This window comes from Ochotona curzoniae, unplaced genomic scaffold (assembly GCF_017591425.1).
Source record: "Ochotona curzoniae isolate NIBS_2020 unplaced genomic scaffold, NIBS_Ocur_1.0 contig_3498, whole genome shotgun sequence".
Lineage (NCBI taxonomy): Eukaryota > Metazoa > Chordata > Mammalia > Lagomorpha > Ochotonidae > Ochotona > Ochotona curzoniae.
Window position 1 is genome coordinate 16,625,154 of NW_024465885.1, and position 24,569 is coordinate 16,649,722.

A 24,569-nucleotide genomic window follows, 5' to 3' on the forward strand; every position below is an offset into this window, starting at 1 on the left:
ACACACAGATCTCCAAGTAGTCATGACCAGAAAATATTTTCACAGTGACACATTTTACTCAAACTTTCAACAGCAAAACATAAAGAAAAGTTTCTAAAACATGCATGAGAAAAAAAATACGTATTATTGGGCCAGTGTGGTGGTGGAGCAAACTGATCCCTTGCCTTTAGTACTGATATCCCAGTGGTTGTTGGCTCCTATCTCAACTGTTCCACTCTCTGTTCTAGTTAACTGCTTATTGCACAGGAAAGTAACACAGGATGGCTCAGGTTTTAAGCCTCATTCACCTATGTGGGAGACCCAGAGTGAGCTCCTCACTCCTGGCTTTGGATCAGCTCAGTTTCAATGTAGGCATTTTGAGAGTGTACCAACAGATGGAAAATATCTCTCTCCTTCTCTCTCTCTCCTTCTCTCTGCAAGCCTATTTTTCAAACAGAAAGAAATAAATATTTTAAAAGACATTATCTGGTGGAGTCCAGGTAAGTCTGCTCAGAGGTGGGGTATCAGATCTCTCAGCCAGGTAGCTGTGGCTGGGAGAATCCGTGCCTGGCCAGGCTTCCTGCTGGGGATTCTAGCTACCTGCCCACCATTGTCAAGTGGTGGGTGAATCCAGAGCAAATATGGAGCCAGGCTTTGACTCACCTGGTGGTGAGCTCTGGGGTCTTGTGGTTCTGGAATTACTGCCTAGGGACATCCATGGATAAGGTCACAGTATGTGTAAGTGAGGAATGAATCCTGAGGGACACTCAAGGACCAGGCCACTGTACTTGCAGGTAAGCAAGAGGACAGAGACCTGGTGGTTTGGCTGAGAGAGTTTGGAAGAGCTGTATGGGTCAGACTCTTGCACCAGTCCACATGGAAATCCGGAGTTGGGCTTGTTAGCATGGAGCATTGCTGACCACCACATAACAGTCCATGCAAGAGCTAGGACTAGGGGCCTGTCTAGCAGGACTAGAACCTAGTACCTGACTGAATATTGGAACAGGGGATGGGTCATATTGGGCAGGGCCATGACACTTGCAGCACGCAAGAGAACCAGGTCATGAGGTAGATTATGAGGGAGATTTGTGGGCCAAACCCTGTGGAAATGCAAGTCCCACTGGTTAACTTAACAGTTGGGGTGGTGACTGAGCTAGGCATGACCATGGAACTTGCCAACACTCATGGGTACAAGAACCAAGATTAGCATGGATAGATCCAGGCTACAGCACCTGCATGTGCATCCTGAAACAGGGTGTGGGCTGAGTCGGGCCACAATATTCACCAACTCATACAAGGCCAAAATTGAGGAGTAGGCTATGCTGGGCAAGGACTTAGCATTAACTGGCATGAGTGAGAGCTGGGTCTGGGAGTGTTGGAGTGGGGGAACTTGGGAAACTTCCCTAATGGGTCATAGCCCCTGCTAGTGAGCATGTGGCCCAGGCCTGGGATTCAGGCAGGCTGAGTGAGGTAGCTCCAACTATTGGCTTATGTGTAGGTTGATTTTGCAAAGAGGCGCTTAGGCAAGGCTGAGCAAATCTTAGCTCACAGGCAAGTGCAGAAACCAGGCTGGAGTGCAGGTCATGCTGGTCTAGGCTGTTACACCTACTGGTTTGCATGAGCCAGTCATGGGAGCAGATTGAGCAGGGCCAGATTCCAGCACCCACCAGCAAGAGTTGGGACTGGGGGCATGCCATGTCAGGCCGGACTACAACATCCAAAGGTAAAGGCCAACACAGGTAAGGAACTACACCAAGCCGAGTCAGAGCAACCACTGGCATGCACAAGATCTATGGCTGAAAACAGGCCTGGTTGGGGAGCAAAGGGGACATCCTGGCTGGGTTGTGGTCCCTACTGGTGAGTGTGAAGGCCACAGTGGGAGCTGCTATCTAGTCCAGGATGGCTGAGTGCCCCTTGGCACAAGTGTGGGCTGTATCTGGAGTGTGCTAGACTGGGCTAGACTCCAGCATTCACTGGTGCTTGTGAGAACCAGGGTAGATGTAGGACAGGCTGGGCTAGATCTCTGCCCCTGCCAAGCCATGTGTGAGCTGTGTCTCAGTGTGGACCAGGCTTTGCTTGGCTGTAACACACAACAGTAAAAACCGGAATGGGTGAAGGCCAGTCAGGAAAGGCCACTGTTCCTTCTAAGACAGGAGGTGGACTAAGTAGGGTTGGCCCACAGACTTACTGATGGGAGATCTGGCAATGAGTAGTTCAAATGGAGGAGCTTGAGGAACTCCTCTACTTACACACGGTCCCTGCAGGCGAGCACAAAAATCACAATAGGGAGAACCCCAGACCAGGCCAGGAAACAGAACCACCGGCATACATTTGACACAGGTTTGGAGTCTAGCTAGATTGGGCCGGGTTGGGTCACACAAGGGCCAGGACTGGGGACTAGCTGGACTGGGTTAATCTTTAGCCCCCACCAGCGTGAGTTTGAATTGGGAATGGGCCAGGCCCAGTCAGGCTGTAACACTCACTGGTAAATGCCAAGGTGAGGCAGGCCATGCCAGACCCAACCAGCACAGGTGAGAACCAGGCCAGGGTGGAGGGAGCAGAGCAGCTTGAGGAGCTGGGGAGAGCTTCCCTACTGGACCACCACTCCCTTGGAGAGTGTGAGTTAATATGGGGGCAGACCAGGCCAGGCAGGGCTACAACACCTGTTGGCCTCATGAGGGCTGGATCAAGGGAAAGCCAGGCTGGGATGACTGCATAAATTAGAGTGAGTGTGGGTTGGTTGGGTTTTGCCACAGCATCAGCTGACAAATGCTGGCACAGGGGAGGCAAATTCTTCTATGTTAAATTGCAAAACCACCTGCAGAGTGCAAGATCCGTAATTTGGGAATAGACCCAATAGGGAATCAGCAGGCACCTCACTCTTGGGTTGCTGCTCCGACTTGTAAGCATGAGAACCAGGACTAGAGTGGTCATGACTAGACAGAAGGTAGCATACGCCAGGATTTGTGTGTGCTGGACAGTGGGGCTGGTTGGGTTGACTAGCCTTCAATACTTATGACATGTTTGAGAACTGAAATGGATGTGGGACAGACCAGACCAATCTGCTGTACATACTGGCAAGCATGGGAACCAGGGCAAGGGGTAGGCCTTGTGAGGGCTATTGTGGGACACTCACTAGGCTGCAGTTCTCAGTGGCTTACATGAAGGCCGAGTGTGTGGAGGGCAGTATTGGGCTGGGCTCCAAAACCAATTTGTTTGCACAGAAGTCAGGGCTGGAGACAAAACTGACCCAGGAATTGCAACCACCAGTATAGGCATAAGCTGATTGGGGCAACAGACTATGCCTGACCCTGTATTGGCAAGCACACACAAGAATCAGCTCTGAGATCACCTCAGATGAAGCTTCTATGGGGAAACTTCTGAGTCCCCAACTGAATTGCTGGACTCAGAGCCCTAACCATGGAGAGAATTGCAGATTCTGTTGTCTGGCCATGGAGTGCATGTGTCAGAGCTGGGCTTCCCCCGTGGCTTAGATGTAGCAGTGGACGGCATATGGAGCACATGGCACACATGGAAGATTTAGCAGTATGTTGGAGTCTGCAGAAGACACCTGATACCTAAAACAGAGAACAGATTACAGAACAAATGGATCAACTACCCCAGCCAAGTGTTGGCAGTGAATAACTGGGCAAACAGACTGTAAGTTGGACCATGTCAATCAGTGGATCCTGGGGAGATTTCATCATGCTTGGGGTGACAGTAATTCAGAACTGTTGAACTATAGAAACCTCATGAGCAAGGCCCTCAGAGCATGACCTACATCAGGGACCGGGAGTGGTATCAGGTGGCTGTCCTCCATTCCAGGATGCAGAGGTGTTTGGGAGGCTGGGTGTGGCTTCTCTGCTTGTCTCCCCCCTTTCCTCAGATACAGCAGGAAAAAAAAAAGAGAGAGAGAATGTGAAATTGGTGATCTTATCCAACTCCCTGTAGTCCTTGACCCTAATCACCCAAAAATTATGTGAAAAGGATCAAAAATGAAAATAATTAATCATTTAAATAAGTAATTAAATATTTAAAAGATATTATCTTCAGAGGACCTCCATTTAGACCTAGAGTTGACCTGTTATCAGAAGCTCTACAACTAGGAATAAATGGAAAGACATAGTCCAATTCCTTTAAGTAGTAAACCAGAATACTATAGCCAATAAAGCTCTTGTGTATAGATAAAGGTGAAATATGCAGTTTCCAAAACAAACAGAAATTCAAAGAATTTTTTCTTATGCATTCAACATAGATGCCTAAATATGTGTTTCTCATAAAAATTGAGAATTATAGTCATCATTATAAAGGTATGTGAAGACAAAAGTCTTCTACTAGATGTATGCAGGATATCTAAATCAAACAATAGGAATATATATGGGAAAAGGTCAGGGCCAAGTCATTACTCATCAGTAATAACTTTAAATGTAAACGGTGTAGACTCTCCTCCATCCAGTAGAGCTGGATGGCAATTAGATGAATGGATTAATAACCAGGATCCATCTATTTGCTGCTGCCAGAAACACATCTCACTATGAAAGAGTCACAGACTGAAAGTAAGATTATGGGAAAAGATATTCCATGTTAATGGAAAGCAAAAAAGACACACATGAGCTGTCACAATATCACACAAAATAGATGTTAACACAGCTTTGAAAGAGACATGGAAGAGATATTAAGAGATGGCTTCAGCAAAAATGTGTAACTCTACTAAATACACATGACCTCAATACCAGGGCACATGGTTATTTAAGAACAACTGTTAATGACCTAAAGGAAAACATAGACTAATACAATAAAAGTTGGAAATTTCAACAACCCATTTTTATCTGTGGGAATATCAGCTAAACAAAGAATCAACAAAGAAACAGCAGAACTAATTTATGCTATAGATCAAATAAACCTAATTGATATCCACAGAACATGTCATCACAGAATCAACAGAGTACATATTCTTTTTCATTAATGCATGGACCTTTCTCTAGAATTGGTCATGTTAGGCCATAAAGCAAGTCCAAACAAATTCATAAAAATTAAAATATCTTTTCTGACGACCATGAAATGATGCTAGACATCAACAACTTAAGAAACTTCAGAAAATATGGAGAAAAAAAAACACAAGGACTAGCACACTGCTGAAAGAATGATTGGTCACACAACTGATAAAGATTGATATCCATGAGGAAAAAGGAACTCCTGTAATTCAATATTACAAGGTAATGTTATTTACAACTGTGCTTAAGACCTCTCTATACATTTTGTATTTTCTAAAAGAATTATCTTATGTGTTGAAAGGCAGAGTGGGAGAGAAGACAGAGAAAAAGAGAGAGAGCATACCTGCTGGTTCATTACCTCCAATTGCCACAATCACCAGAGAAGGTCCAGGAAGAAGTGAGCAGTTTCATCCAGTCTTCCATCCAAACACAGAGGCCCAGTTGATAGAACTGCCAACTGTCTTAATCTGGCCATTAAACATTGTACATGTATTTGAAATGTATACTTTACTGCAGAAATATATAATGTATATCAGTTAAAATAAATATGAAGACAAAATAAAAATAAAAGTGTTGTCATGAATATGAATAAAAAAGTACCCTTGAGAGTTATCTGGGGTAATGTTAATTGGTATATCACTGCAGAAAATAGTCTCTAAATAATTAAAAAATTAAATATCAAGCTGAATTATGATGTGTTATTTTTGCTTCTAGATATACCATCAAAGTAACCAGTAAACAGGAACCAGTGCATTCCCATGTCTACTGCAACATAATTCACAATAGCCAATAACAGATGAATAAACTTTTTAAAAGTAGATGAATCACATGCCAGGTGAGTCTGGTTTTCTTCAGAGTATTTGGTGATATACACTGAGGCATCCAGATTCTGAAATCCCGACCCCTTGGTGATTATCTCTGGATTCAAATCTCAGTTTTAGAGTGTCTTCCTTTTAATGGGTAATACAAGTGAAGTGCCTCCACTTGGTCCATGTAGCTCCCTTATGAAGTAGGTTCCTGCATTTAAGCTATAATGTGGCTCAAGAAAAATTCAAGATAGTCAAATTCTAACTAATGTAGCAGACAGCATGAATTTATATATAGAAAACCCAAGAAACTCTGACAAGTCTCTTAGAACTATAAAATAAAAAGAGAGCAACATGGCAGAATAGGTTGAGGCCACATTAAAATGGATGGAGAAGGATTAACAGAAGAGAATCAGGGAGAAACAATCCTGGGAGCAGGAGTAGGCAGACTGAGAGTAGAGCTGGAGACCTGTGGAAATGGAAAAGCACAAAACAGTGGAGTGATGCTGCAGTGAACCGACAGCTCAGTGACACTCAGAGCTCCCCTGTAACTCAGGTGGGAATGAAACATCACCCAGACTGCTGGAGGTGAATCAAGCATGGAATTTCAAATCTGCCCACTTTTTAAACTTGATACTGAGCAGAGGCAAGAACCCTTTTAGAAGGGAGTGGGAATTGCGGTAGATTTCATAGCCCAGACCATTACTAGTGAATGTCGGGCACAATCTTTTACTTCTGTGTCAAAGCCCCCTTGGTAAGGGGTGGGGATTGGGGAGTTGGAGGTTGACAAAAGCAAGCTACAGATACACTAAGCCAAGGCAAATCTCATGTCTGCAACAATACTTGTACCGCTGGGAAAATAATGCGAACTTGGCGTCCCAAAGATTCCTTCAAAAATAAATCTGGATTGTTTCTAGACCTAACTGTCAAGAGGAAAAAATAATAGTAATAACTCATGTGATGGGCACTGCTGGCAGTGCTATGATCTAGTATAAAGCACAACAAGAGTCTCTAGTCACCGCTTCTGCTTGGACTGTGAGGAGGGAACAAGGACCTCAAAACTGAAAGACAACTGCAAAAGTGCTGAAACAATCAGGAAGCTGAAAGAAAAAGTGAGTAAAGCTAGGAAAAGCATGCATGAATTAACTAAGTCAACTGAAAATTGATCTACCCTATTAGCCAGCTATCCCAGTCCTGGGATTATATTCAAAGGAAGTAAAATCTGCATATGAGAAAGTGACCTGAAACCCTACATCTGTAGGAACACAATCCACATAGCAAAGACATGGAAAAAACCCAGATGTCCATTAAAGAGGAATGGATAAAGAAACTGTGGTAAGTCTACTGAATGGATTACTACTCAGGCATTTAAAAATAAGTAAAATTTCACCATTTACATCAAAATTGTCCCACCTTAAGACCATTAAGGTCAGTGAAATAAGTCAATTTCAAAACAAATGTCATATATTCTCTCTAATATAACACAATCTTCATGAAAAATACAAGAAAAGCAGATATCTAGGTAAACATATATTTACATATATTGTATGGATAAACTGCATAATGGAAACTAGCATATTGGAATGTGAAGATACACTGCAGTATGCATCTTTACACCTGAATAAAAGGACCCAGAGTGAAACTGCTAAATGTACTTTGACAACATTATACTAAATTCTTTATCTTTGTCAATACCTACAAGGCCATGATACACTTAAACAGCACAATGCTGGACTTGCCGTTGTTGATGAGGGAATACGCTAGTGTAATAATATGGGGGAACAACAGGGTGGGGCACAAGAATGGAGATGGAAGAAGAGGAAGTAGAAGTGGGAATCTCTATACCTATATAACAATATAATGGAAAATAATAATAATAATAACAGCACAAAAAAGAACTAAGAAGCAAAGTCTTTAAAGTGATCTGATCCAAAGTCTCATACAAGTATCTTTACTGTTGCTATTCACAAATAGTTAACCATCTGAAAAAGAAAACAATGACATTGTAAAATCCACAAAAATAAAATGTGCAGAAATAAATTTATCTAGAGGTAAAGTTTTTCTATAGCAAAAATGGTAAACAATTGATAAAGACAATTAGAGAGATTAGAAAGAAATTGAGAATCATTCTCATTTCATGAATAGAAAGAACTGCTAAAATATGCATACTATCCAAAGTAATTTATAAACTTAATATAGTTCCTATCAAAATATCAGTTTCATTCTTTATAGAATTTGTAATAACAATGATAAAATTCATGAGAAAACTAACAGGATCTTGAATAGAATTCTGAGTAGTAATCTTGATCAATAGAAATAAAGCTGGCTGAATCTCAGTATGAGTTTTTAATGCAATTCTACATAGACAATATAATAAACAACAACAACAACAAAATATTGGCATAAATATAAACATACCAGCCAAACAAAGAGAATGAAAATCTTCAAAATAATGCCATATATCCATGTTCGATTTATATAAGACAAAGGGCCAAAATTATACTGTGGAAAACAGATATTCCCTTTAATATGAAGTATCTGAAAAACTGAAACTCCATATGCAAAATAATAAAACAAGACACTTATCTCTTCCCAAACCTAAAGGTCATTCAAAATGTATCAAAGATCTACACTCAATACCTGAATTTAAACTAGTAGAAAAAAATGCAATAGACCACTTCAAAAATTTTAAAACATTCATTATTTGGATGAGGCAGAAAGAGCACAGGCAACCGAAGAAAAAAAGAGACATATGAGAATTTATTAAGCTGAGAAATTCTGCACATGAATGGCAACAGAAGACCGAAGATGTGACTAACAAAATGGGAAAAATATTTTCTAATTGATTTAGGATTAATATTGTACACGTATAATACATATCAATATCCTAAATATATAAAAATCTCCGACATCTTAACAATGAAGTACCAACATCTTTTAAAACATGGGTAAAGGACATAGGTGTACATTTCTTAGAAAAAATTCAAATGACAAAAAATACATATACAAAAAATATTTTATATATCTATCCACCTGGGAAATGCAAATCAAAAACACAGTGGAGTGTCATCTCATTCCATCCTGAATGTGCACTGCTTAAAAATACTAGAGTAATAACTACTGATGAAAATACAAAGAAAAGCAATCCATTATACACTTTTACCAGCAATGGTAATTAATGTTGCCATTATGAAAAAAATTATGGCTGTTCCTCAAAAACCAGCAATAGAGCTATCACATGAACTAGATGGCACCATCCTTGATACATTCCTTAAGGGACCAATATTAGCACATCAGAAAGACTCCAATACTTTCATTACAGGATTACTATTCATAATCCTGATAGTTGCAGCAAAAATGTAAAGAAGCAGAACACTTTGTTAGTTGCTACAAGTAAAACAGAAAGATAAATACCATTATATTGTCTGTCTTGTGAATGTTTTAAAATAGTATCATCAATGGCAATTTTACCTTACTTACTCAGTTTTAAAAGATTTATTTACAGGATGAGGATACCTCAGAGATCTTGAAATATATCTTCCAGCCAGCCCAAACCTGTTAATTTATCCAAACAAAATGAAGCCATCATATGACAGATGTTTATTGCAATTCATTTAAAAGTAGGTAACACATAATCCAGGTGACTAATAATGGATGACTGGATAGAAAAAAATGTGGTATATTTACATTATAGAGTACTACTAAGCCATAAAAAGAATGGAACTTTTTCTTCTGTAGCAAAATGGATACAACCGGAAAGCATTTTACTTAGTGAAAAATAATGAGCTTCGAAAATTAAATATATGTCTTTACTTATGTTTAGTAACTGAAGCACAGAGCACAAATAAGCATAACATATTTGAGTATTAATCACATTTTAAAGTTTGGTTATTATTTCTAACCTCTGTCTATAGTTTTATGGAAGAGTGACATGGCTTATATATTTTTTTCTTACTGGCTAGTTGTTGACTCCTTTACTGAATTGAGTGTCGGTAAAAGATTGCAAAAGGAATTGAGAGAATGTCGCAATAACAATAAGAAAGAAGAACAAATAAGAGGATGGGTGAGCAATGTCAACAAAAGGAATGGTAGAGTAGGAAGTTTCACTACACTCCTAAATCTGTATGGTGAAATATTTAAAATTCATTTGCTTTACATAAATAAGATAGCCAAAACACTAAAAATAGAAATGAGTTAAAAATAAAAGTGAGTAAGTGAGAAAAGATGTTGCTTTGGAAAACAGAAAAAGGACAAAAGAGAGTGGGGATGTTACAGGGTGCTTGAAAAGATACATCTAAGATAGTCAAAATGCAGTGACAATTTTTCAAATTTTTTTGGCTCTCTTCACTCTCTGATACATCTATCAAGAAAGAGGAAAAGGAAGGAAGGAAGAATGGAAGAATGGAAGGAACAATGGAAGAATGGAAAGAAGGAAGAAAGACATCCAGTTGGACTCATCTCTAGGATATCAAGCCTAAGAAACTGAGAAAAGTTTATGGACTATGGACATACTGTATTGTCATGGTAACATAAGCAAAGATCCTATAGTATAGAGAATCATGTCAAAAATGTAAATGACTGATTCTTTGTGATGAAAGTATATGAATTCTCAATGTTTTTTTTTCCACTTGAACTCTTATCCATAATTGTAATTTGATCTGCTGACTTGACAGATATTTTAACAATAATGCATTTTTATTTTCTTTAAAAAGACAAATAGAGCACTAGCAACCCATATAGGTACCAGTTCATGTCCCAGCTGCTCCAGCTCCCTGTTCGGTCTGGAAAAGAGTGGAAAAAGGCCCAGGTCCTTGGGACCCTGCATGCTCCTGGGAGACCTGAAAGAAGCTTCTCTCTCCAGGCTCTGGCCACCTGCAACCATTTTGGGATTGAACCAGTGGATCAAAGATCTCTCTCTCTCTCTGTCTGTCTCTCTGTCTCTCTCTTTCTTCCTCATTCTTCTTCTCTCTATAACTCTGCCTTTCCAATAAAAACCAATAAATCTTTCAGAAAACACTATTCCTTATGAGTCATTTATAATTATTCCTTACAATGATATTCTTTGTCCATTTGTGTCTTTTCATATTATATACTCATAGTTCTTTTCAAAGGAAAACAGAATAATTGCAAAGATTTTTTTTCTTGTGTTTACCTTAAAAATATAAACAGGAGGGAAATGCATCCATTGTCTGTTACTTAATTTAAATTTTATTTACTTATTTATTTTCATTAGTTTGAAAGGCCAACCATGACTTAGGATGGGCTGGGCCAAACCCAATAGCCTGGAAGTCAATTCAAGTCTCCAACTACAGGAGTCACTACCTACAGCCTCTTAGGGTACCCACAGTCAAGATGCTGGAACTGGGAGCAGAGCCAGGACTCAAACCTACATATTTTGACATGGGATTTGGGCATCCCAAGCAGCTCAGCTACACCAAAGGTCATCATTTTTCCTATGATGACATTTTGTTTTCTTAACACTCATGAGTCTTGTGTGCAGTATTCAATCACTAGTGAAGGATGGAATAAGATCCTTAATTGTTAGTATTAGTCTGTTTGCTGCTAACATAGCACCAGTTTAAACAGAGTTCTCTTTTTGAGTCTTTTGATCATGTCTACAGTGATAACTATTTTTAAATATTTCATGCTGGTGATAGTTATTGCTGCAAAATAAATGTGCCTTGCAAGTTGGAACTCCTTTTCAATGTATGTTTTAACTAAAATATCAGAACAGAGAGAATTATAAGTATCCACACTATACTAACAAATTCACTATTACTGCTTATAGTAGAAATGTAAAAACTCAAACGTCTCCACAAAGAAAAATCTCAGAGCCTATAGAACTGAATCATGCAATAACAAAATAAATTAGTTAAAATTTTAAAAAAGGAAAATATCATCTTCATGTTGAATACTTGTATAATTAAGTTGTAAAATTATTTCTAAATCTCAAATATTTTATATATTTTATTTGTCTAACTTCATTCTAATACAAATATATGTATATTCACTATTATTTCAAAGCTGAAATAAAGAATAACTATAAAAATAATATACTGTTTTTAGCATTTTATTTCAGAATAGTTTTAATTTTATAAAACAAAAATTATGAGTTTTTAATTCACTTTTGATTGAGTTCTTCATAAATAGACTCTTCAAACTACCTCATTTTCTACCTGGCAATTACAACATGAAATGTCCTATAAACTTATCCTCAAAAAACAGGATTGTAGATTTTAATATGTTATATAATTCACAGATGATCTTTATGCTAGAGAAAAATGGAGTAAATATAACTTGAAATACATGCTGTCTAATCATAGGACACCCAGGATGAAAATCGGGCAAAGAAATTTCTACCATGGGTTGCAGTGTCAACTAAATGCTCCACTTTCAACTTTCACTCTGCTAATAACATACATGGGGAGGGAAACATGAAACATAAAATGAAGAAAATGAAAAGCATATGTAGGAGGTTGAGAATTCAGAAACTCTGAAGTGCTATAACCCTTCCTCCACCCAGAAAACCAATTTCTGTTTCTCTCTCTTATTCAAATTAATATTTTAATCAGTAACATCATACACATTTTTCATTTATTTGTCAGAGACAACTTTGAAATATTACTGTCTTATCACACTGTAAAGGATGTGTATTTGCTAATTAGCTAGTGTCCTAAACAACTTCGTGATAAATATCAGTAAGTTTTATCAAGATCCATACCTAGTTCTATTTGTCCTAACATTTTTCTATTTGTTCATAATTAGTAATTTTATAATTAAGTGGCATAATCTGTTTGTGTTTATCAAGAAAAATTAGATTCCTCTGTCAAAGACAATGTTGATGTGAAATCTGCATTTATTCACTATAATTAGAAAGCAGATAGTAAACATATTAAAAGTTGAGGTAAAAGTAAATACTAAGCCGTGAATCCCACTTAACAATGGATTTTATCTGTCCATAGAGAGATGACTTAAAATTTTCCTTTTAACTTATGAATGAATAAACTGAGAAACTCTCTTTGTTTCCATTTTTTAACTTAGGGGAAAATTTCATGAATATTCATTTACACTTGGTAAGACAAACACACAAAAACGACATTGCATAAAAGTTACTCTTCACACACACACACACACACACACACACACACACACCACCTAGCTCTAGCAGATTTCATGCCCCAAACCTCTGTTTCTTCAGGCATGAGGAGCCAGAGCTATGCTAACCCTGCAGCTCAGCTCAAATCCCAAGGGCCTATTTGTACAACACAGATAATCCTAACCTGAGCTTTGGAGATCATTATTACATTGTTTCTCTGGCCTTTTGACCTACTCTGAAGCATACTTTGACACTCTGGGTATTATGCAGCATGACATTTAGGAAATCTTAACTAGTAATAACAAAAATAATAAACTTTAACTTAAATTATAGTAATAAATTACTGATACATTAACTATGAAAATGTAATGTATGGGAATGAAACTGACCTTCTGAGATTTTAACATTGTTTATAACACTTATCTGTAATTTTAAGGAACAGTGATTTTTGTATTTAGCACTTCTTGAATTTATTTTACTTACTGGAAGGTTAAGTTAGTGATTATAAAGCAAATTGTAACTATTTCATTGCAAAAGTCGAAATAACAGCAAGAAAATTTAAGAGAAGGTAGGGTGAAAGTAAGGCAGGGTAAAAGAATAGGGGGAAAGTATCCCTACATTATTAAAAATGTATGCAAGAGGCCTGGCACAGTAGCCTAGTTGCTAAAGTCCTTGCCTTGCACACAGCAGGATCCCCTACGGGTGCCAGTTCCTATCCAGGCCGCTCTACTTCCCATGCAGCTCCCTGCTTGTGGCCTGGGAAAGCAGTCGAGGATGGCCCAAAGCCTTGGGACCCTGCACCCACGTGGGAGACCTGAAAGAAGCTCCTGGTTCCTGGTTTCAGATTGGCTTATCTCTGGCCATTGTAACTACTTAGAGAGTGAATCAACAGTAGAAGATCTTTTTCTTTCTCTCTTTTTCTCCTTCTCTCTGTAAATTTGACTTTACAATAATAAATAAATAAATCTTAAAAAAAGAAATATATAAGTTGGTTCCCCTCATAAAAATAAAAACTGTAAAAATGAAAGATCATTGGAAAATGAATAAAGCTCTATAGAAAGGCTTCACAAACCAATAGGTAAGTGGTAGCTATCAATTTAAGCTTTCTAAAATATTTTGCAGTTAAGAATTTGTACACTTATCCTCTTGGGAATATATTCTGATTTCAGATTTAAAATCATCTAACCAGCTTTCTATGAGTTCTTTAGTGACTGTTATCACATACTTTAATCAAATATTATTTATATTTGATTTGTTTCTAATATTAAAAACTCAACTAATTTTAATAAATGGTTTGATCTTAAAATGCGATTTCTTTCCAAAAGTCATCAGACTAGTACACAGTTAGATACATATCAGAGTATTAAAATGGTGAAAATATTGTTGAATTTAACTTGAAGATAGGCAGAGAGAGAGACCTTTATTCCCCTAACTCTGCAGCACCCAGCATTGGGCCAGACGAAAGCTGAGAGACAGGAATGTAATCCAATTCTCTCAGCGGATATCAGGGATGCAAGTGCTTACAGCATAATTGACAAGTCTAATCTTCCCAAGGTGTGTGCTAGCAGGAAGCTGGATCATGAACCAGGCTCTCAGATGAGGGTGACAGTGTCTCGAACAGCAACTTACCTACTGTCCCACACACCAGTCCTGCTGTAAGATTCTTAAGTTGTTTAACAGAAGTCATGAGCAAGGCCTTTGGAACACACAAAAGTTCATTGTTGTGAGGGCAAAGAGATAACAAAACTTCATATCACTCCATTTCTAGGACCAGAAACAACAAATTTCCAAGATTTGAATTCATGGATAGTTGGTAGAGCAGGGATTGTCACACAGATGGAAAATTTTCAGGATCCCTGTATCTCGTCTTGGACTTTCTGGAACACTGTGCTCTCTGTACAGCTTTCTGCTGGCTGGTTTGGAAAGCACATGATAGCTCAAGTACTAAAAGCTCTGCCACACTCGTGAGAAACGCAGAAGGAACCCTTGACTCTTGCTTCCAGGCGTTCCGAACTTGGCTGTTACAGATATTTGAGAAGTGAACCAGTACATGAAAGATTTTTCTAACTCCTTCATCTCTCACTGTCATTCTGTTTCTGAAATAAATAGAAATAAGAAGAAGAAATGTTTAAGGACCGGTGTGATAGCCTAGTGGCTAAAGTCCTCACTTTGGACACAAGAGGATCCCACATGGGCACTGGTTCTAATCCCGGCGGCTCCACTTCCCATCCAGCTCCCTGCCGGTGGCCTGGGTGGGCAGTAGAGGATGGCCCAAAGCCGTGGGATCCTAAACTCATGTGGGAGACCCAGAAGAAATTCTGGGTTCCTGGCTTCAGATTGGCTCAGCTCCAACTGCTGTGGTCGCTTGGGGAGTGAGTCATTGAACAGAAGATCTCTCTGTCTCTCCTCCTCTCTGTATATCTACCTTTCAAATAAAAAAATAAATAAAGCTTTTTTTAAGTTTAAAATTTTTAAGTATTCAGATATAGGGAATAAACTACTAAATAGAATTAATGAATCTATATATCTGCCATTCTGACTTAAATCTTACCGCTGAACTTTGTTTCCCCAAACCTCTTGTACGAATGCATTTCTAAATTGCATACATAATTTACTCATGGAAAACTTATTCAATGATGAACACATTCATGATTATTAAAGAAATCAAAGCACCTAACATATTAACATCAATCCATGTTTATAAATTCACTGGTTCTAATCCCAGTGACAACACTTCCCATCTAACTCCCTGCTTGTGGCCTGGGAAAAGCCATCGGGATGGCCCAAAGCCTTCGGATCCTGCACCTGCGTTGGAGACCCAGAAGAAGTTCATGGCTGCTAGCTTCAGATCTGCTCAGCTCTAGCTGTTGTGGTCACTTGGAGAGTGAATCCTCAAATGGAAGTTCTTCCCCTCTGTCTCTCCTCCCTTTATATCTGATTTTGCAATAAAAATAAATAAATCTTTTTAAAAAAAAAAAGAAATTCAGACCACCTTTGAAACTGTCATGTTTTTAGTACTTAGTATTACCATGACAATAGATATTTCTTCATACACCTATGCCCCGCAGATACACAGTTATGCATATAAAATATTTTAACATAGATATGATATCTACAGAGTATCATTCATAATGTTCCTGTGTTACTATCCCTATTTTGAAGAACTAGATACAAAACAAATTATTAAAAATAGGACATTTTGTACTTCCATAAATTCTGCAAAGAGACAAATGAAAACAGTAATAAAAAGGCTTTTTTTTCTTTTTAATAAGGTTTATTTATTTTTATTGCAAAGTCCAATATACAGAGCAGAGGAGAGACAGAGAGGAAGATCTTCCATCCAAAGATTTACTCCCCAAGTCACTGCAATGGACGGAGCTGTGCTGATCCAAAGCCAGGAGGCAGGAACTTTCTCCAGCTCTCCCATATGGGTCCAGGGTCCCAAGACTTTGGGCCATCCTTGACTGTTTTCCCAGGCCATAAGCAGGGAGCTGGATGGGAAGTGGAGCTGCCGGGATTGGAACCAGTTCCTATATGGGATCGCGGCATGTTAAAGGCAAGAACTTTAGCTGCTAGGCCACTGCACTAGGCCCAAAAGCCTCTTTTTCTAAGCAAAATGTGCAAAACATATTTGATAAGATTTAATGGAAGTATAAGGAAAATATAATTAGCATTTGATGATCAAGACAGAACGGAATCAGCAAGAAAAACTTGCTGTGTTCACTTAAGTAACAAAAACTCAAAAGCTTTTGTGTTTAAAAGTTATATAACTAATTTTATGAAGAAATATAAACATATACTTACAATATGATAAATGTAGGACTAGAAGAAACCGTAGTAAAGGTATAATTCAATAAAGGGAATAGCATTTAACCAATCTAATTTGGAATAAAAATTAAGCTTAGACATCAACTGGGTCATTTAGTATATTTCAAAAGTGCATTTTTAGAATGATTGATTTTCATTTAAGAGGTAGATTAAAGAAAACAGAAACAAAGAGAAAGATCTTCAATCCATGATTTGTTTCTTCAAGTGGCTGCAATGGATGCAGTTGAGTCAATCTGAAGCCAGGAGCCAGGAGCTTTTTCCAGGTCTTCCACATAGGTACAGGGGCTGGCAAACTTGAGCTAGCCTCTGCTGGTTTTCCCAGGTAGAAGAGCTGGATCAAAATGGAACAGTCATACATGATCTGGCACCCATATGGAATGCTGACAATGAAAGTAGAGGATTAGATTGCTACACCACTGTGTCAAGCTGATAATCTTTTTTCTCACATGCATTTTCGAATCATTATATTTTGCTGTTGAAAGTCAAAGTATAACATGTCATTGTGAAGATCTCTTCTGGTTATGGATATGTTTTATAGAAGTACTGTAATGTTTTTATTACTTTAGCTCTGCAATATATTTTAAATCAGGTAAGGAAATGCTTTCTCATTTTTCCTTTGCGTTCGTAAAGACCTTCTCAGCACTGAGTTCCATAAGATTGGCAATGCCTCTCTAAACAATTTTGGCTAACTATCCAAGATCTTCAGAGTAATAATAGAGGCTACCCTTCAGCAACTCAAGAAGGCAACAAATAGTTCTGACAATCACTAGGCTCTATTCAATTTTGGGGTACACATAAAGGCCCGATAAATAACAGGGCACAGGTCTCCATATTCTGCCAAGGCAAGTCCAAAGACTGTCTCCAAGTACTTGTATCAGAATGAAAACTGTTAGCATCTTACCAATGTTGACTTTTATCAGCCAGCATTGAGTACAAAGTCCGTGTGTAGTCCCGTGCTGTCCTCTCAAGTTTGGATTAATTAGTGCAGCCTTCTGGCCACTCCAAATCCCTGCATACTGATCATACATGGTTTCCACAAATTCCTACCAGGTATTGGAAGTTGGTAGTGTCCATCAAGAGCACTCATGGACATGAGTAGCATATACAAAAATGACCTTGACCCAATGTAGTTCTGGTCTCTGCCTGACAACAAAATTTAAAGACTCAGTTTCTATATGGACCAGCCTTTGGTTTTTCAAGTGCCTTTGTGGTGGGATCAGTTTTGAGATCGCTCCCTCTCCTAGGCTCTTCACAGAGTTGCTCTCTTTCGGTGTTTGTGGGTGAGGTAGCAGAGGCCTCCTTGCTGTGGAATCTCCAGATAGTCCTTCCACATGTAGTCTTTATGCCAGGAGAGAAATGCTGTCAGATGAATTTTTTTTTAATGTGAGCCTGCCAGTAGGAGTCACTTTGCTATCCGTCTCCCAAGCAGGAAGAATCTTTCCACCCCACATTTAGCAGTGGTGTTGGGGGTGATTTTTTTTCTTCTTGCTTTATTTAATGTGACTTTTAATGTGACTTTTCCTATAGGTACAACAATACAAACACTGTGATGTGTCACCTGGCTCACAAAGCTGTTGTGAAGGTGACTTGATCTATATAGTTCTTCATCATGTTGATTCTTCTAGGGAAGTGGTTGCAAGAGACTCTTCCAGCTCACGTGCTGTTTCCAATCACCTAACCTTTCAAAAGGTTAGTAGTTCACATTACATTAATATAATTTGTTTTCCATCTCACTATGTTTTATGTACTTCTAATAACTTTTAACTATTTCCCATCACTCTAAGGCTTTTTTCAATGTTATTTCTGATTACATTATACTTTAAATACTCATTCAAACAAAATTTTGTTTTGGTATCCACAATTTGATTCTTATTTTTCATGGCCAAAAAAGGGTACTTTGGGGCTCATCATTGTGGAACAGTAAATTAAGCTGCCATCTGCAACAGCTGCATCTCATGAAAGCGCCAATTCAAGTCTTTATGTGTGCTTGTTCAATTCCTGAGTGCTCCACTTCCAACCCAGCGCCCTGCTAATGCAACTGGGATAGCACAACAAGATGGTCTGAGAAATTGTGGCTCTGCCACCAACATGAATGAGACTTGAAATCTGGCATGGCCTCTTCCACTAATAATAATTATTTACAGCATCATTACTTTTGCATCATATGGCAGTGGTACAGTATTTGAATTATAGTTCAGTATCCAATGTACAACAATCACAATTTACTCATTAGTTTGTGAATTCTCCCTCTAATTCACAGGTTGACAGGTATTAGAGCTGGAGGAGCCCACATGAGTACTCACATCACATACAACTGGGAATTAAACGTACACTGGACTATCCAAGCTATTATACAATGCTCTGAGGATTATAGAAAGAAAAATATTGACCTCAACTGCTCCTCATCAGTCACTTGCCTTGACTACAGAAAATTTAGCTGAGGAGACCGTGTTCCGATACAGCAGGTTAAGCCATTGCCTGAGGCAACAGCTTTCAAACTGAGTGCCAGTTTCAGTCACAGCTGCCCAATTCTAGTTTGGTTCTCTGATAATGTACCTGAGAAAGCAACAGAACATGTCACCCTGAAATGAATTCCAGAATTCTGCCTCTGACCTGGTCTAGTCCTGTCTATTGTAGGTTTTTGTGAAGTGCCCAAGAGAAGATTGATCTCTCTTTCATGGCCTCTGTGTCTCTCTTTCTCTTCGTCTCTTTCTTTAGCTCTGCCTCTCAACTAAATCAATAAAAATCCTCAAAAGAAGCAAAAAAAAATACTGTGAGCTTTGTCAAAATGTTATTATGATTTATAAGTCAATATAGGAATTTGGTATTTGGAGAAATAAGGGGAGGGGTGTTAAAACAATGGAGACTGAGATCACTACCTCTCCAAAATCGATACATTTTTGCGACTTCAATTACAGAAAAAAAATTCAGGCAAATCATATCGATGATTTCCTTGTAATTGCTTAATGCAGGAAGAGATCACTGGTCTGATCAGAAAGTTTTACATAATGCTGAGAAACATATAAAATACAATGGAAGTAGGAGCATATAACCAGTAATACTGTGATGCTTGTGACTTGTGGTTTTCTTTCCTTTTATTTCTATTGTGGAAAGAGTGCAAGATGAAAGTTATCCTTTTAAATGTATCACGTGGCAGTGTCCATCGTGGATACAGGCCCCAAAGCCTATCTAGTACTTTAAACCGATTTTTGCATCTCATGAGAAACTCCCCCATTCTCCTTTCCACTCGACATTGAAAACCTCTAGCATATTTGTAGATCTTTAAATTTACTTCTTTTAGATACCTGATGTAAGCATGCGTGTTATTATCTGCTCCGTGCACCAAGTCCATCACTGCAGGACAGCGACAAGTTACAAGTTCTTCTACTAAAACCAAAGTTCTCTGTTGCCTGTTTCTTTGTTGATACCAGTGTCAGTTCTACTGATTTATATTAAAACGAGATATCAATTTTGTCATTTTATTATGCTTCAATCTTGAACAACTGTTAAGTTTCAATATTTTTTTAAAAATCTGATGTGAAATATAGCTTAAATTCTCTGATAAAATTTTAAAAGCAGATATTACATTTTAAAGATTATTTACTATTAGTAATACGAAAGAAACTATGTGACTTGAATTACCGATAAACAAGAATACAAGTTATAAAAGTTTATTTGAAACAACTATTGTGTGTGCCTATTAAACAAAGAACTTGCAAACTATACTGTTATATTCCTTTAAAAAAATTTGTTGAGTTAAAGTAAAGATCTTAACCTCAATGATTGAAGAACTTCTAAAGAGTTATCAAACAATTCAGGCTTAATGCCCATTTTAAAATAAAATTTTAACATAATTTAAAAAATTAATAGCGTCTAAAGAGTTATCCGAAGACTCAATGTTGAAAATACATTTTGAAACTGGTATAATTCTAGTAGAAAACAAATTTTCCTTGTTTGATTGAAATACATTAATTTCAAAAGCATTTGTTAAACATAAACAATATCTTAAACACTTACAGGTCATTATTACCAAGTCAAGAAAAAAATCTACCTCAAAATCTAGTTAGGAAGATACAAAGAACTTAGGTGGAATTTATAGAAATGGTCAAGTAATTTTAGATATGGAAATCGAAGTTTAGGGAGTTTGAAAACCACTTGAAGTTGAATATCTTCTTATGATATTAAAAAAAAAACTGTTCATCTTGGAAAGTATCAGAAGATTCCTAGTGGTTCTATAAAAACCATTTGGATGTTTTTCACTTGTAATTTAAATGCTGAAAAGGACTGCATAGACATAACCAACCACAAATATAAAAGAACATGTGCCCATACAACAGTGTCAATAATACTAAAAATTATTTGAAATGTGTGAATACGTATATTTAAGCTACAATTAGTAGTAGGGCTTCAAAAACTGAACAAGTGACACAAAATTGATTTCTAAAACTGTATTTCACATGTTTATTCTGTGCCTAGCAGAATGAATTTTGTAGCCTGGAGACGGTGGAATAAATATTGGAAAAAGCAATTGAACCTCAAGGTATGTAAAAAGATTATATGATAGCATTTAACTCTCTAAATGATTTCAAGTCTCCAGTCCTAAGAAGATTACACACCAGTTGATGGTAAATGTTGCAGATGAGTTAGTGAACTGCATGAGTCGAAATTTCTTATCTTCCATCCAGTGGAGAAAATAGGAGATGTGACCAGAATCCAGAATTGGAAGCACTCAATACTGATTTTCAAAATAACAGGAATAGACTGTGTCTTGGAAGGACTTATTATTATAATGTGTTTATATTTCATGTAGTATAAACTAACAGATAGATCATTAATACACCCTTGCCACTGAGAAGGCTCTAAGAGGGAAGCACAAAGCATAAGATCAAAGATATCTTTAGTTCTTTGAGAAATTTACACATTTTAAACAAATTTCTTTGGGTGAAGACACCAAAAATGTTCAAAAAATAATATACATTTCTGTGATTTTTGCCTTACCTAGCATTAATTTGGGGCAATATGATTTGTTCAGATAACCTAGTACCATAGGAAGCAAAATATTTTGTTTTAGGCCTATCAAGTAAATCAAAAGCCAATATTCCTCTTATATCTTCTCATTTCTTTGCCACAGGTTAAGATATTAAGATCAAAACATGGAAGCAGCTTGTTTTCTGAACCTTTTGGAAGACAATGATTTGTGATATCTCCCTCCAGATTTATATAGATAGAATATAGAGACTCTATGTTAATCACATTTTTGCAATATTATAAAGATAACTATCATTTCTGCCTCTGTTGTTATAAAATTACTCATATAAATTTAGATATAGATAAAGCTTAAACATTGTTAGAGTAAGATGTTAACCTCATTGATAGAGAATTTTTTCAAATAAAAGTTATCCCCATGTTGGTAACCCCATTGATAGCAAAGTAATTACAAGCTGTTAAAGTTTGCACATGGCCGGGCCCGGCGCGGTGGCGCAAGTGGTTAAGTCCTCGCCTTGCACGCCCGGGATCCCATATGGGCGCCGGTTCTAATCCCGGCAGCCCCGCTTCCCTTCCAGCTCCCTGCTTGTGGCCTGGGAAAGCAGTTGAGGACGGCCCAAAGCTTTGGGAACCTGCACCCGCGTGGGAGACCCGGAAGAGGCTCCTGGCTTCGGATCGGCATAGTATCGCCCGTTGCGCTCACTTGGGGAGTGAATCATCGGACGGAAGATCTTCCTCTCTGTCTCTCCTCTCTGTATATCCGCCTTTCCAATGAAAAAATAATAAAAATAAATCTTTAAAAAAAAAAAAAAGTTTGCACATGGCCAATATTATTTCCAAATCAACATTTTTTTTCCTTAATCTGTTACTCTAAGGTTTAATTTGGGCTGTCCATGTCCATCACTGTGCTGCAATAGAGCTAAATTACGTTGATCATCTTTTGTTAATTAGAATTTAAGCCTGAATATGGCAATGAGATAGTTTCTCCCCAATATTGCTGTTGTATGTTAAGTGTTTAAGAGAGGGATCCAGCGCAATAGTCTAGTGGTTCAAGAATTTACTGTGCACATGCCGGGATCCTATATGGGTGCCAGTTCTAATCCCAGTTGCCCCGCTTTCCATCCAGAGTCCAGCTTGTGGCCTGGGAAAGCCGTCAAGGATGGCCAAAAGCCTAGGGCACTGTACCCACATGGGAGACCCAGGAGAGGCTCTGGGCTCCTGCCCTTGGATAAGCGCAGCTCTGGCTGTTGCTTGGGGAGTGAACCATCGGATGGAAGATCTTCCTCTCTGTCTCTCCTCCTCTCTGTATATCTGACTTTCTAATAGAAATAAAATAAACCTTAGAAAAGGAAAGAGTTTAAGAGAGGGTAATGACCACATAATCCAGCAGCAGTCAGCAAATGGTGACCTGAGCTCCACTGGCGGCCAGAGCTCCAGCAGCAGCCAGGTGGTAAAGTGAGTTCACTGGGAGCTCAGGAGCTGAACAGAGCCACAGTTCTGTCCATCCTGCTGATCTGTTTGCTCCAACCGCAAGCAGAACCAGAGCAACAGACTCCAAGGGGTGGTGCAGAAACAGGCTGGATTTCACGGCACAGAAAACTGCCAGTGTTGTGGGGCAAAGGCTATGGGCCTGGAGGGATGGCAGTGAACTGCCATGTGCTGGGCTGGGAGCAAGCTCATTTTTGGTTCAATTTATCACACTCATCCCACAGGGAAAACAGTGCTGACTTCACATCCTGCAGGTTCCACCCAAGGTAAATCCAGGTGGCCTCCAGACCTGCTGATCAACATATCCAGAGACACATTAATGTCATGTCAGGCGCCATTGTGTGTGGCATGACAAAGGCTGTGGGACTGGAGGAACAGCAGCGAGCTGCACATGCATTAGGCTATGTGCAAACTCACTTCCAGCTCAGTACATTTCACTGGTCCTCCAGGGATCTACAATCTACAATAGCTAAGGTATGGAAACAACCCAGGTGCCCATCCAAAAAGGAGTGAATAAAGAAACTGTGGCATATCTATTAGACTTTATCCTTTAATTTTTGCATAAATATTCGTGCTGTTTGTTTTGAATTTATTTTGTACTTTTACTAGATTTTCTGCTTTCATATCCTTTCATGATGCTGTTTTTCTGTGTTTCTCTTTGTATCACATAATTAAGTATAACATGGTTGAATGGTGAAACATTCTTTCTATTTCTTTTAGAAATGTCTTTATTTATAATGTTCATTTAAAAATGACAGCTTTGCTGGGTACAGGTTCTGGGATGACAATGTCTTTTTGTTATCTGACTTGGACCATTCTCTCCATCCTCTTGTAGCCTGCAGGATTTTGGTGAGAATCAGCTGTCAATCCAATTGGGCAGCTTTTGAAGTCTTTATGGAATTCCTCTCATGAACATTTCAGGTTATTTCTTTATATTTTACAGTTGAAAGCTCCACCAATATGTCATAGTGAAGATTTTTCCAATCATATCTATTAGGAGTTCTATATTCTTCTTTTACCTGGATATTCATATGTTTCTTCACATTACAGAAACGTTTTTTGCTGAATAAATAAGTCTTCTAAACTGTTCTCTCTATACACACCATGAGGCATGTATCTTTTTGCAATTTGATAGTATCTAATATATCAACAAATCTTAAAGCATCTTTTAAAAATTTTTTCTTCCTTTTTTTTTTTTTGGTCTGACTGAGGTGTTTTTAAAGCTTTGTATTCTAGTTTTAATGTTTTTTCTTCTGTCTCACCAAGTCTGTTGTCACAATCTCCCACTGTATTTTTGATTTGACATATTGAATTGTTATTTCCAGACATTGCAGTTTCATTTCTCTGCAATATCTCTATCCCTGAGATTTTCTAATCCATATCATGTATGGA